General features: G+C 43.3%; 1 protein-coding gene across 1 annotated transcript in view; it reads right to left on the reverse strand.

The window, feature by feature from the left end:
• The window catches only part of CDH26 (cadherin 26), a 122874-nt gene that overhangs the window by 58254 nt on the left and 50729 nt on the right, over positions 1-13891 (reverse strand). The gene's annotated exons all lie outside the window — the stretch shown is intronic.

Raw genomic sequence — 13891 nt, forward strand, 5'->3', positions numbered from 1 at the left:
AGGTGCAGATGAAAGTGCAGGTTCCTTCATCAGGTGGGGGGAGGAATACTAGTTGGCGACGTCACTGGCACAGGGCCTCTCATAGTACGCAAAAGTGTTGCTGCCGGTGGGAGGCGCCCCCGCCGTGCAAACACACCGCTGTACTTTGAGGGGCCCTGTGCCAGTGCCAATGCCAACGAGTGGGCCCCCCCTGCTTGCTCAGGTTCACAGCACTTGCAAAGTTGAAATACTTACCTCTCCCTGCTCCACTGCCGTGACGTGGTCCAGATTTCCTGGGCCCACTAATTACTTGAACCAGCCCTACCCCCCACAACTTTAGCCAAATGACCCCCAATTTCAAATGCCTTCCAATTATTATAAGGTAAATTACGCTTGACAAGCTTCATTAAGAAGAATGGATGGTTTTGACATTAAAATGGGCACTCTAGGTGTTTTCCTGGCCCCCACTCACTGCCGACTATGCTGCCCCATTGACTTGCATTGGGTTTCGTGTTTCGGTCGATCCCGACTTTACGTCATAATCGGCCGATTTCACTCGACCCGACTTTGGACATAGTCGGGTTTCGCAAAACCCGGCTCGACTCTAAAAAGGTCAAGGTCGCTCAACTCTACACGTGAATACAAGTCAAAGGCAGGAGGGTCACCAAAGTACAAGGGGTCAGAGGCTCTAAACTGGAAGCTTGAGCTATCACTAATACTGGTCAGCAGGCTGTGACAGACTGAAATAGCCCAGCTAACTCCAGAAGGAGGCCGAGGAGATTAACCCCTGCATGACCAGTCCCGAGATAGGAAGGAAATAAACTCTGGACTGGACCATGACAGTCACCTTACAATCAACGGTCACATTAACCCCTTATTACCCCATATGCCACAGCTAAACGGCAGTGGGAAATGAGAGGCTAAGTGCCAGAATTGGCGCATTGTACAGATATTATATTATCATAATATTCATAATATTTGCCTGCTCTTTTCGTGTAACAAGACTAATGGGGGTCAATGGGAAAATCAAACTTTTTTTTCCCCCAGACCCTACAAAAAGGTCTGAGAGGGTAGTGAAAATGTACAACTGGATGGAAAAAGTGCTGAATAAAAGGAGAACAGCATGGGAAAGACCCTTGATCTCTGCTGAGAACAATGGTGTCACACTTTTACTCCACTTTAAAGATTGACAATTAAACATTCCAAACCAATAAGAAATTGCATTTTACAGGGGAAAAAAAGTGTCAAGAATTTTTTTTGCCTGTATAATGACTTGTGTATAAGGCAAAATTTTAAAAGGATCTACAAAATAAATTATAATTTAAGTAAACCTAATTTGATTTTTTTTTTATTAAAACATAGGACATTTTAGTTTTATTTATGATGGAAGCAAGAACTGCCAAAAATAAGGGACTCAGAGGGACTCAGATACACCCTATATTAGACATAAAGGAGGGCCTCATACATATTCTGTTCACATTGTCATGTATTGGTACGCCTAGACTCTTAAAGGTTATATACACTTTTGAGTGTTATATACCAAGGAAACGTACTCCAGACCATGGAATACAGTAGTCTATGGGTGAGCAATATAATACCGATAAAGGTGTGTGCACATGTTGAATAAAATTTCTGCACCATTTCTGCATCTCTTGGCAGAAATAACGTAGCTGCAAAAACGCGTGTTCGACACATTGTTGGTTCATTTGAGTGAAGTCAATAGTGAAAAACACACAGAGAATTTACATACTGCAGATTATTTTCTGCACCAAAACGTGTGCATTCACTTTGCTGTCATCAGGTTTTGCTACAGATTTTGTCACAAATCTGGGCAGAAAAAAGCACAAATTCTGCAACGTGTGCACACAGCCTAAAATTTTTGACCAGTTTTTTTAGGCTTTTATAGCAACGAAATGTACCCAAGAACACGTAATACTGTATGGCTGACAAATTTAACATTGAAGAGAAGGAATATAAACCAGCTCACCCGTAATGCATAAGCTGAGTTTCGGGACCCGGACCCGCTGTGTCCAGGCGTGTAGAATCCAAAAGAAAAAAATGTCCAGCTTCACCGAATCCGTGAAAAAAAGTTTTCTTTATTCACAAACTTACATATGGAGGATACAAACTTCAGCACAAACCATATGGGTAAGAATCTCAACGCGTTTCTGGAGACTAGGCTTCCTTAATCATGACCAAAAAAATTGTCATGATTAAGGGAGCTAAGTATCCAGAAATGCGTTGAGATTCTTACCCATATGGTTTGTGCTGAAGTTTGTATCATCCATATGTAAGTTTGTGAATAAAGAAAACTTTTTTTCACGGATTTGGTGAAGCTGGACATTTTTTTCTTTCTGACAAATTTAACCCAGCAAAAATTTTAAACTTTTATTTATAGTGTTATAATTACAAAAATGTATCCCACAACCCGGGATAGTGTATGGATAAGAAATGTTCTAAAATTTAGCTTTTTTATTCATGCTTTTTGTATTGTTACAGTTGTGGCCAAAAGTATTGACACCCCTGCAATTCTGTCAGATTATACTCAGTTTCTTCCTGAAAATGATTACAAACACAAATTCTTTGATATTATTATCTTCATTTAATTTGTCTTAAATGAAAAAACACACATTTTGATAGCCTGTTTGTTCAGTTTCCAGTGACACCTACGTTTTATCTACTACCGAAGATACATAAGGACCCACTGGTACCCCGGGTCGTCCTATTGTCTCTGGCGTGGGAGGGTTATGCGACCCAATTTGTAAGTTCATCGATTATTATTTACATCCTCTGGTGGAAACGCTCCCCTCTCACGTCAGAGACACTACTGACATCCTGCGGAGACTTGATGGCCTGACCCTGGAGCCTGGCATGTTGCTGGTCACGGCGGACGTAGAGTCCCTGTATACATGCATTGCCCATCAACATGGAGTGAGAGCTGTGGAGTTTTTTCTTGGTACAAGTAATCTGGATGCCATGTTGCAACGTTTGATTTTGAAGTTGCTAAAATTTATATTAACTCATAATTTTTTTACTTTTAAAGATCGTTTCTTTTTGTAGCAACACGGTATTGCGATGGGTGCGGCGTGTGCGCCATCCTACGAGAGGGAGGTTTTTGGGGATGGCGCATGCGCTGCCTCCCAGGTTATTGGCTGGTACCGCTATATAGATGACCTTTTGGTTATTTGGCAAGGTTCTGAGACAGATTTAGTTAATTTTTTCTCATTTCTTAATACTCACGTATCTCACGTTTAAATATAATGCTCATCAAATTGATTTTTTGGACATCCAGATTCTTGTTGACCATGATAATACCATCCAAACTGATGTATTCAGGAAGGAAACTTCCGTAAATGCACTTTTACACGCGTCATCAGCTCACACCCCATCCATGGTCAGGGCGATTCCGATAGGCCAGTTCCTGCGAATCAGGCACTTATGCTCTTCTGACGAGCGCTTTGAGGCACAGGTGCTGGACCTTCGTGATCGCTTTCATGAACGTGCCTACAGCAAACGTTGCATTAAAAAGGGCTATTGGAGGGCCAAAATGTCCGTTCGTGGTCAGCTGCTGTCGGGCTCCAGGAGGGATAGGGATGACCCTAACCAAATTAGATTTATTTCTGCATATAACAACGGATGGAATACGATTCGTAATATTCTTAACAGACATTGGTCTATTTTAAAGACTGAGCCTGTTATTGGTGGGTTACTGCCTGAGAGACCGCTGATGACAGCAAGGTGAAGTAAAAACCTGAGGGATCTTCTCGTTAAGAGCCATTATGTATCCACCCCCTCTCTTCCATTTCATACAGGGAGGCCAGGGCAGGGCTGTTTTCCGTGCAGGTCATGCTTGGCCTGCCGGAACATTGAACATGCCATTGACTTTTGTTCATCAGATGGTAAAAAGAACTATAGAATCAGAGAATATATATATCATGCAGCAGCGATTTTGTCATCTACTATGCCCCGTGTCCCTGTGGTCTAATATATATTGGTCTGAGTCTCACTTCAAGGGAATTGCGAGTGAGAACCAGAGTACATGTTAGGGACATTAAAGCTGCTGCATCCGTTACTGAATTAGCATCCATTAAAACGATTCCCCAACATTTCAGGCTGCGCCATGCCAGTGATTCGGACCAGCTTAAGATCCGAGGTATTGATCGGATACATTGCGGTATCAGGGGAGGTGATCTTATAATAATAATAATAATAATTTTTATTTATATAGCGCCAACATATTCCGTAGCGCTTTACAAATTATAGAGGGGACTTGCACAGACAATAGACCTTACAGCATAACAGAAATACAGTTCAAAACAGATACCAGGAGGAATGAGGGCCCTGCTCGCAAGCTTACAAACTATGAGGAAAAGGGGAGACACGAGAGGTGGATGGTAACAACTGCTATAGTTATTCGCACCAGCCATAGTGTAAGGCTCGGATGTTCATGTAAAGCTGCATGAACCAGTTAACTGCCTAAGTATGTAACAGTACAGACACAGAGGGCTAATAACTGCATAAAGTGAATGAGAACATTTTTTTTTTTTTATATAGGCCACACAGGGATCGTTACATTAATGCATTGAGGCGGTAGGCCAGTCTGAACAAATGAGTTTTTAGGGCACGCTTAAAACTGTGGGGATTGGGGATTAATTGTATTAACCTAGGTAGTGCATTCCAAAGAATCGGCGCAGCACGTGTAAAGTCTTGGAGACGGCAGTGGGAGGTTCTGATTATTGAGGATGCTAACCTGAGGTAATTAGCGGAGCGGAGGGCACGGGTAGGGTGGTAGACTGAGACCAGAGAGGAGATGTAGGGTGGTGTTGAGCCATGGAGTGCTTTGTGGATGAGGGTAGTAGTTTTGTACTGGATTCTGGAGTGGATGGGTAGCCAGTGTAATGACTGGCACAAGGTAGAGGCATCGGTGTAACGGTTGGTGAGGAATATGATCCTGGCAGCAGCATTCAGAACAGATTGGAGCGGGGAGAGTTTGGTAAGAGGGAGGCCGATTAGTAGAGAGTTACAGTAGTCCAGACGAGAATGAATAAGTGAAACAGTAAGAGTTTTTGCAGAGTCGAAAGTAAGAAAAGGGCGAATTCTAGAAATGTTTTTGAGATGCAGATAAGAAGAGATCGAGCCAGTGATCGGATGTGGGGGTGAATGAAAGGTCAGAATCAAGGATGACCCCAAGGCAGCGGGCATGTTGCTTTGGAGTAATGGTGGATCCGCACACGGAGATGGCAATGTCAGGCAAAGGTAGGTTAATAGAGGGAGAGAACACGAGGAGTTCAGTTTTTGACAGGTTTAGTTTCAGATAGAGGGAGGACATGATGTTAGAGACAGCGGTAAGACAATCACTGGTGTTTTCTAATAAGGCAGGCGAGATATCAGGAGCAGAAGTGTATAATTGGGTGTCATCAGCATAGAGATGGTACTGGAAACCAAATCTACTGATTGTTTGTCCAATAGGGACAGTATACAAAGAAAAGAGGAGGGGGTCTAGGACTGATCCTTGAGGAACCCCAACAGTAAGGGGAAGGTGAGAGGAGGAGGAACCAGCAAAACATACAGTGAAGGATCGGTAAGAGAGATAGGAGGAGAACCAAGAGAGAACGGTGTCCTTGAGGCCGATGGAGCGGAGCATAGTGAGGAGGAGCTGATGATCCACAGTGTCGAATGCTGCAGAGAGATCCAAGAGAATTAGCATGGAGTAGTGACCATTAGATTTAGCTGTTAGTAGGTCATTAGAGACTTTAGTGAGGGCAGTTTCAGTAGAGTGTAAAGAGCGGAAGCCAGATTGAAGAGGGTCGAGAAGAGTTATCTGAGAGATAGCGGGTAAGACGGGAGTGGACCAGGCGTTCGAGGAGTTTAGAGATGAAGGGAAGATTAGAGACAGGTCTATAATTAGCGGTACAGTTTTGGTCGAGGGATGGTTTTTTAAGTAATGGATGTATGATGGCATGCTTAAATGAGGAAGGAAAAATACCGGAAGTGAGGGAAAGGTTGAATATTTTTGTTAGGTGAGAGGTGACAGCCGGGGAAAGGGACTGGAGGAGATGTGACGGAATGGGGTCACTGGTGCAAGTGGTCGGGCGAGAAGATGCAAGGAGCTTGCTTACTTCTTCTTCTGTAACTGGTTCAAAGTCAGAGAGTGAACTAGATGCAGTGGGGGAGGGAGGACAGTGAATGCTATGAAGAGATTGGGAGATGATTTCCTGTCGAATGTGGTCAATTTTTTCTTTAAAGTAATTGGCCAGATCGTCAGCGCGGAGATCCGTGGTTGGGGCCTGCTCTCTTGGGTTGAGTAGGGACTGGAACGTGTCAAAGAGACGTTTAGGGTTATTGGACAGAGAGGTGATGAGGGTGTTGAAATAGGTTTGTTTGGAGAGGTGAAGGGCAGAATTGTATGTCTTTAGCATGAACTTATAATGGATGAAATCTTCGGGTAGATTAGATTTTCTCCACAGACGTTCTGTGCACCTGGAGCACTGCTGCAGGAAACGTGTTTGCAGCGTGTGCCACGGTTGTTGCCGTCTGTACTGAGTTGTTTTATGTATAGGAGGAGCAGCTTCATCCAGAGCACTTTGCAGGGTTTCATTGTAATGCTTCAGAGCAGAATCAGGACATGAGATGGAGAAGATTGGGGCCAATGAGGACTGCAAGTTCTTCATAAGTTTCTGGGTGTTAATGGCCTGTATGTTTCTATAAGTGTGGAAAGTGGGGGTGACCTGAGCGGGATGGCAGTTCTTGATAGAGAATGAAAGAAGGTTGTGGTCAGAGAGTGGGAGAGGGGAGTTTGTGAAATCATCCACTGAGCAAAGCCGGGAGAAGACCAAGTCAAGGGAGATTCCATCTTCATGCGTTGGAGAGTTAGTATGCTGGGAGAGGCCGAAAGAGGAGGATAGAGATAAAAGGTGAGAAGCAGATGGGGAGAGGGGAGAAGCAATGGGGATGTTGAAATCACCCATGATAAGGGTGGGGGTGTCACAGGAGAGAAAGTGTGGAAGCCAGGTGGCAAAATGATCCAGGAACTGGTGAGAGGGGCCGGGAGGACGATACACCACCGCCACTCGCATGGAGAAGGGGATGTAGAGTCTGACCACATGGACCTCAAAGGAAGGGAGGACAAGTGAGGGCACTTGGGGGATAACTTGGAAAGTACATTTGGGTGAAAGGAGCAGACCAACGCCTCCATTTGCTCTGTTGTCCGATCTTGTGGTATGAGAAAAATGTAGTCCACCATATGAAAGACTCTAAAACTTAACATTTAATATGTATACCTCTAAAATTATGTGTACTTTAAAAACAATTAGGTGCTCATGTTTAAACGTGCACTAGACAAGAAAAATGGCATGATCTCACCCAATTGCTGTCTCTCTTCTTGTTGTAGATTCTTGTGCTTATTGAGAGCACGGCATGGGACGGAGACCAATAGACCTTTTCCAATGGGGGGGAGAAGAAAAGAAAAAAAAAAAAAAAGATATAGGTAGGTGGGGGGGAAGGGTTTGAAGCTATCTTCCCTGTCGTGCCCCGTGTATAAGACTCCCGCCCTAACAAGGGCAGTCCCCAAGTTTGAGCCTACTTAATGAAGCCCTTTGGTTAGTATAACCACCCTGGATGATATGTCCTCTTTCTCTTCCCAACGCGTTTCCCTCCCCGTTACGGGGGTTCATCAGGGGAATAAAATGTCCAGGTTAAATGTCCAGGTTAATGGAGGTATTCTGCAGTGGCAGACATAACCTCATTCAGCGGCGTCCTCCATGTGAGGATAAGGACTGCCTTATCCTCACATGGAGGACGCCGCTGAATGAGGTTATGTCTGCCACTGCAGAATACCTCCATTAACCTGGACATTTAACCTGGACATTTTATTCCCCTGATGAACCCCCGTAACGGGGAGGGAAACGCGTTGGGAAGAGAAAGAGGACATATCATCCAGGGTGGTTATACTAACCAAAGGGCTTCATTAAGTAGGCTCAAACTTGGGGACTGCCCTTGTTAGGGCGGGAGTCTTATACACGGGGCACGACAGGGAAGATAGCTTCAAACCCTTCCCCCCCCACCTACCTATATCTTTTTTTTTTTTTTTTTCTTTTCTTCTCCCCCCCATTGGAAAAGGTCTATTGGTCTCCGTCCCATGCCGTGCTCTCAATAAGCACAAGAATCTACAACAAGAAGAGAGACAGCAATTGGGTGAGATCATGCCATTTTTCTTGTCTAGTGCACGTTTAAACATAAGCACCTAATTGTTTTTAAAGTACACATAATTTTAGAGGTATACATATTAAATGTTAAGTTTTAGAGTCTAGTGGCTGGCTATGCTGGGTTGTTAGTTAAAAGTGGTCAGACGTGATTAGGAACGATACGTTCTGGTTTCTTTCTTTTTTCCTGCTGAATTCACCATATGAAAGAGCAGCAGCAGCAGTGGTGTCTGACTGCTGGATCCAGGTTTCAGTAAGAGCCAGGAGATTAAGAGAATTAGAAAGGAAGAAGTCATGAATGAAGGAGAGTTTATTACACACACAGCGAGAATTCCAAAGGGCACAATTGAAAGAGACAGAAGCGCAGGCTGGCGCAGCTTGCGTGTCGATGGATTATGATGTTTCACTTATGCTATTAGTGGACGTTCTACTGGATTATTTACTCTGTCTCTGGATATTATGCTATATCTTCACTGTGGTTGATGCTCTGCGGACACGTCATGGCCTGATGGCCTTCATACTTCCATCTTTGGTGTACTACCAGGCATCTTTGGGCAGCACGGTGGCGCAGTGGTTAGCACAGCAGCCTTGCAGCGTTGGAGTCCTGGGTTCAAACCCCACCAAGGACAACATCTGCAAAGAGTTTGTATGTTCTCTCTGTGTTTGCGTGGGTTTCCTCCGGGTACTCCGGTTTCCTCCCACATTCCAAAGACCTACTGATAGGGAATTTAGATTGTGAGCCCCAACGGGGACAGCGATAATAATGTGTGCAAACTGTAAAGCGCTGCGGAATATGCGCTATATAAAAATAAAGATTATTATAAAGATTATTACTACCAGCAGCGTACTATGGACACTGGGATACTACTACATCTTCATTATAAACAATGATGTAATTATTTGTTATATATTTAATTATGTACTTATCATAGCACTTTGGATATTTATGTATATACAGGTCCTTCTCAAAAAATTAGCATATAGTGTTAAATTTCATTATTTACCATAATGTAATGATTACAATTAAACTTTCATATATTATAGATTCATTATCCACCAACTGAAATTTGTCAGGTCTTTTATTGTTTTAATACTGATGATTTTGGCATACAACTCCTGATAACCCAAAAAACCTGTCTCAATAAATTAGCATATTTCACCCATCCAATCAAATAAAAGTGTTTTTTAATAACAAACAAAAAAAACAACAAATAATAATGTTCAGTTATGCACTCAATACTTGGTCGGGAATCCTTTGGCAGAAATGACTGCTTCAATGCGGCGTGGCATGGAGGCAATCAGCCTGTGACACTGCTGAGATGTTATGGAGGCCCAGGATGCTTCAATAGCGGCCTTAAGCTCATCCAGAGTGTTGGGTCTTGCGTCTCTCAACTTTCTCTTCACAATATCCCACAGATTCTCTATGGGGTTCAGGTCAGGAGAGTTGGCAGGCCAATTGAGCACAGTAATACCATGGTCAGTAAACCATTTACCAGTGGTTTTGGCACTGTGAGCAGGTGCCAGGTCGTGCTGAAAAATGAAATCTTCATCTCCATAAAGCATTTCAGCCAATGGAAGCATGAAGTGCTCCAAAATCTCCTGATAGCTAGCTGCATTGACCCTGCCCTTGATGAAACACAGTGGACCAACACCAGCAGCTGACATGGCACCCCACACCATCACTGACTGTCGGTACTTGACACTGGACTTCAGGCATTTTGGCATTTCCTTCTCCCCAGTCTTCCTCCAGACTCTGGCACCTTGATTTCCGAATGACATGCAAAATTTGCTTTCATCAGAAAAAAGTACTTGGGACCACTTAGCAACAGTCCAGTGCTGCTTCTCTGTAGCTCAAAAGTGGCTTTACCTGGGGAATGCGGCACCTGTAGCCCATTTCCTGCACACGCCTGTGCACGGTGGCTCTGGATGTTTCCACACCAGACTCAGTCCACTGCTTCCTCAGGTTCCCCAAGGTCTGGAATCGGTCCTTCTCCACAATCTTCCTCAGGGTCCGGTCTCCTCTTCTCGTTGTACAGCGTTTTCTGCCACATTGTTTCCTTCCAACAGACTTACCATTGAGGTGCCTTGATACAGCACTCTGGGAACAGCCTATTTGTTGAGAAATTTCTTTCTGGGTCTTACCCTCTTGCTTGAGGGTGTCAATGATGGCCTTCTTGACATCTGTCAGGTCGCTAGTCTTACCCATGATGGGGGTTTTGAGTAATGAACCAGGCAGGGAGTTTATAAAAGCCTCAGGTATCTTTTGCATGTGTTTAGAGTTAATTAGTTGATTCAGAAGATTAGGGTAATAGGTCGTTTAGAGAACCTTTTCTTGATATCCTAATTTATTGAGACAGGTTTTTTGGGTTATCAGGAGTTGTATGCCAAAATCATCAGTATTAAAACAATAAAAGACCTGACAAATTTCAGTTGGTGGATAATGAATCTATAATATATGAAAGTTTAATTGTAATCATTACATTATGGTAAATAATGAAATTTAACACTATATGCTAATTTTTTGAGAAGGACCTGTACATCTGTATGTCATCTCCTGTATATAGTATATATCTGTATGTCATCTCCCCTGTATATAGTATATACCTGCTGTGTGTCATCTCCCCTATATATAGTATATACCTGAATGTCATCTCCTTCTATATATAGTATATACCTGTATGTCATCTCCTCCTGTATATAGTATATACCTGTGTGTCATCTCCCCTGTATATAGTATATATCTGTGTGTCATCTCCTCCTGTATATAGTATATACCTGCATGTCATCTTCTATATATAGCATATACCTGTATGTCATCTCCTCCTGTATATAGTATATACCTGTAGGTCATCTGCTCCTGTATATAGTATATACCTGTGTGTCATCCCCTCCTGTATATAGTATATACCTGTATGTCATCTCCTCCTGTATATATATGTACCTGTATGTCATCTCCTCCTCTATATAGTATATACCTGTGTGTCATCTCTCCTGTATATAGTATATATCTGTGTATCATCTCCCCTGAATATAGTATATACCTGTGTGTCATCTCCTCCTGTATTAGACCTCGTTCACACGTTATTTGCTCAGTATTTTTACCTCAGTATTTGTAAGCTAAATTGGCAGCCTGATAAATCCCCAGCCAACAGGAAGCCCTCCCCCTGGCAGTATATATTAGCTCACACATACACATAATAGACAGGTCATGTGACTGACAGCTGCCGTATTTCCTATATGGTACATTTGTTATAGTTTGTCTGCTTATTAATCAGATTTTTATTTTTGAAGGATAATACCAGACTTGTGTGTGTTTCAGGGTGAGTTTCGTTTGTCAAGTTGTGTGTGTTGAGTTGCGTGTGGTGACATGCATGTAGCGACTTTTGTGAGATGAGTTTTGTGTGGCAACATGCGTGTAGCAACTTTTTGTGTGTCGAGTTGCATGTGACAGGTTAGTGTAGCAAGTTGTGTGCAGCAAGTTTTGCGCATGGCGAGTTTTGCGCGTGGCGAGTTTTATGTGTGGTGCCTTTTGAGTATGTGCAAGTTTTGTGTGAGGCAACTTTTGCATGTGTTGAAACTTTTGTGAATGTGGCAATTTTTCCGCATGTGCAAGTTTTGCGTATGGCGAGTTTTCCATGAGGTGAGTTTTGCACTTGTGGCGAGTTTTGCATTAGCCTAGTTTTTGCATGTGGCGAGTTCTGCGCATGGCGAGTTTTGAGTGGCGACTTTTGTGTTTCGACTTTTATGTGGCGAGGTTGGTGTATTTGTGGTGAAATGTGTGCTGAGGGTAATATGTATTGAAGCACGTGGTAGTGTGTGGCGCATTTTGTGTGTGTGTTCATATCCCCGTGTGTGGTGAGTATCCCATGTCGGGGCCCCACCTTAGCAACTGTACGGTATATACTCTTTGGCGCCATCGCTCTCATTCTTTAAGTCCCCCTTGTTCACATCTGGCAGCTGTCAATTTGCCTCCTACACTTTTCCTTTCATTTTTTCCCATTATGTAGATAGGGGCAAAATTGTTTGGTGAATTGGAAAGCGCGGGGTTAAAATTTCACCTCACAACATAGCCTATGACGCTCTCGGGGTCCAGACGTGTGACTGTGCAAAATTTTGTGGCTGTAGCTGCGACGCCTCCAACACTTTTCCTTTCACTTTTTCCCCATTATGTAGATAGGGGCAAAATTGTTTGGTGAATTGGAAAGCACGGGGTTAAAATTTCGCCTCACAACATAGCCTATGACGCTCTCAGGGTCCAGACGTGTGACTGTGCAAAATATTGTGGCTGTAGCTGCGACGGTGCAGATGCCAATCCCGGACATACATACACACACACACACACATACACACACACATTCAGCTTTATATATTAGATTTATTATTATATTTTGGGAAAATTTGTTTTCACCTTCTATTATGGTTTGTATTTATTTTGTCTTTTGGATTATTCTGTACAAAAACAGATAATTTATATTATCCTTTCTGTCTAAAGTATGGAACATATCTACTGCCTTAGTAATTTCTTTTTACCTATTTTGTTCCGGCGCCTGGTTGCCTTCTGCCGCGGGTAGCACATGCGCGTGGCAGCCTCCACCGGCCCGCGTCTCCTCTGGCGTCTATATGAAGCATTTGGCATAACGGTAACTATGGGAACTAGTCCCAGTACTCATCGTTTCTTGATGCCGGACGTGATGACTGACGGGCTGTGGCTGGCCCTGCCCCCACGCACCCATGAGACGCGGCCGATGCTAACCACTCCTCTTGATGGGGATTGGCATTCAGGTTCACAGTGGGATATTTAAGCCGGTGTATAGGACACATTTATACACTGCCCCCGAAGAAGCAGCAGCGAAACGCGCGTTGGGGTATCTGCGCTGTGGCTATCGGCATCCGATGGGTAGGATTTGTTTGTCTTCGCAATATATGCACTGTTTGCAATTTATCTTCAGCTTCTGAGTTATATGGTTAAATCCCATGTTGACAGGCATTGTACTGTTTCTTGCCCATCTATACATGTTTTTTATACGCATACGTGTGAGGTTATTATGAGTGCCCTCTATTTATGGATTGCCTGCCACGCCAATTTGGTATCATTAGCTATTAGACCTGTCCAGTATTTTTTGTAATTATGTGCACTTGTTTGCCTTGTTTGTATATTATTAATAAAGAGAGATATACATTTTCTATAGTACCCTTCTAGGAATCCGTTGTTGTATCTTTAATTCAATACATTTGGGAATGTAAAAGCTCCTGTTTTTTTCATATGTCTTTTATAGTTGTATGGGAGTATTCCGTATGAATATGGTCATTTTAAAATATCAGTTCAGGTATGCTATTAGAATTAGAGAGTACACTGGTTTGGTCGGCCAGGTATTGCTTAACCATCTTTAAAAACTTTTCCCTCTTTGTCAAAAATACCTGGTCATCAGGCCCTGGGCGCTGGGCTGGTGTCATGAAATTGGCTTGCCTCTGCTGTGTGTCTCCCTAGCCTCTCCTCTTTGGTTGGGCACGGAAGCTTGCACCCTGCTGCTGGCGTTGTCTGATGGGAATTATTTCAACAAATTTTCCACAATGGACTTCTGGCATAGCACCATTTAAGAAGACCTCTCCACCTCAGGAAGAACAGATGCAAAGTTCTCCTTGTAGCGTTGGTCTAGCAAGGTGAACAACCAGTACTCTTTTTTTTGGCCAAAATGAATGTAACCTGAGCA

The sequence above is a fragment of the Ranitomeya imitator genome, chromosome 2, assembly GCF_032444005.1.
Source record: "Ranitomeya imitator isolate aRanImi1 chromosome 2, aRanImi1.pri, whole genome shotgun sequence".
In the NCBI taxonomy this organism is placed as follows: domain Eukaryota; kingdom Metazoa; phylum Chordata; class Amphibia; order Anura; family Dendrobatidae; genus Ranitomeya; species Ranitomeya imitator.